The 1,079-nt window shown below is 55.4% G+C and overlaps 1 non-coding gene across 1 annotated transcript; it reads left to right on the top strand.

The window, feature by feature from the left end:
- Positions 1 to 434: 434 nt before the first annotated feature.
- TRNAC-GCA lies at positions 435 to 507 on the top strand. Its single transcript has one exon. It is a non-coding gene; the product is annotated as a tRNA-Cys (tRNA).
- The last annotated feature ends 572 nt before the right edge of the window (positions 508 to 1,079 follow it).

Here is a 1,079-nt window from a genome sequence, read left to right as displayed (position 1 = left end):
AGCGGCCAGGGGTGCAGGAACACGAGGGGATTCTGGGAAGGAGCGCGGGAAGCGGGGACCCAAATCCCGCTGATAAACTACGAATCTCTGCCGACCCCAGACACACGCGTGGGTGGGGCGGCCGGCCGGCTGTCACACAGGGAAGCATTCTTCCTGCGTGTGGTTCGGTCTCTCCCGCCCGCCCAGCAGCCCCAGGCTGTTCCTCCTCCAAACTGTTGAGAACGAAGGTCAGACAACCCTGGGGGGGGAGGCGCTCTGCGGAGTGCGGGCAGCAGGGCCAGGCAGGAAGATTCTTGTCCTGTGTGTGTGTGTGTGTGTGTGTGTGTGTGTCTCCGTAGTTCCCGGAACAATGAGCACCTTTGTGCTAATCGACCGGCTTTCCCTGAGCCAGGACGCAAAGACAACACAATATTTTTAAAAAGGAAAACATCCCGGCCGGTGTGGCTCAGTGGATAGAGCGTCGGCCTGCAGACCAAAGGGTCCCGGGTTCGATTCCGGTCACCGGCACGTACCTCGGTTGCAGAATCCTCCCCGCCCTGGGCCCTGGTCCAGGCTCGTGCAGGAGGCAACCCATCGATGTGTTTCTCTCACATCCGTGTTTCTCTCTGTCTGTCTCTCCCTCTCTCTCCCACTCTCCCTAAAAATCAAGGAAAAATGTCCTCGGGTGAGGATTAACAAAAGTAAATAATAAATAAATGAATAAGCAGGAAAACAAATAATTAAACTTCCAAAACCTCTGTCTGTTGTAAGCTATCGTGATGTGAACAGGAGGTTAAATCCCCTTCGGCAAAATGCCGGCCAATCGCTGGGCAGGTGGGCCCTGGTAGCGGAGAGAATGGCCATTCGTTCTGATGACCGTGAACCGCCCTGGGGTCTGGAGCCAGTTAAACCCACGGGGCTGTGCTGCCCCCGTGTGGTCGGCAGAGGGAGCTCGCTCCGTGCAGAGAGAGGGCCTCTGTGAAAACATGGGCATGCACTTACTTCCCCTGAAAATGCAATTAATCCATTTTATCCAAAACGCCCCTCTCTGTTCGGACTTTTAGTTTGAGAAGGACCCTTTCATTTTGTTCCTCTGTCGG

This window comes from Myotis davidii, unplaced genomic scaffold (genome assembly GCF_000327345.1).
Source record: "Myotis davidii unplaced genomic scaffold, ASM32734v1 scaffold698, whole genome shotgun sequence".
Lineage (NCBI taxonomy): Eukaryota > Metazoa > Chordata > Mammalia > Chiroptera > Vespertilionidae > Myotis > Myotis davidii.
The sequence above is the reverse complement of the archived record's forward strand: the minus strand, read 5'-3'. Positions and strand labels throughout refer to the sequence as shown.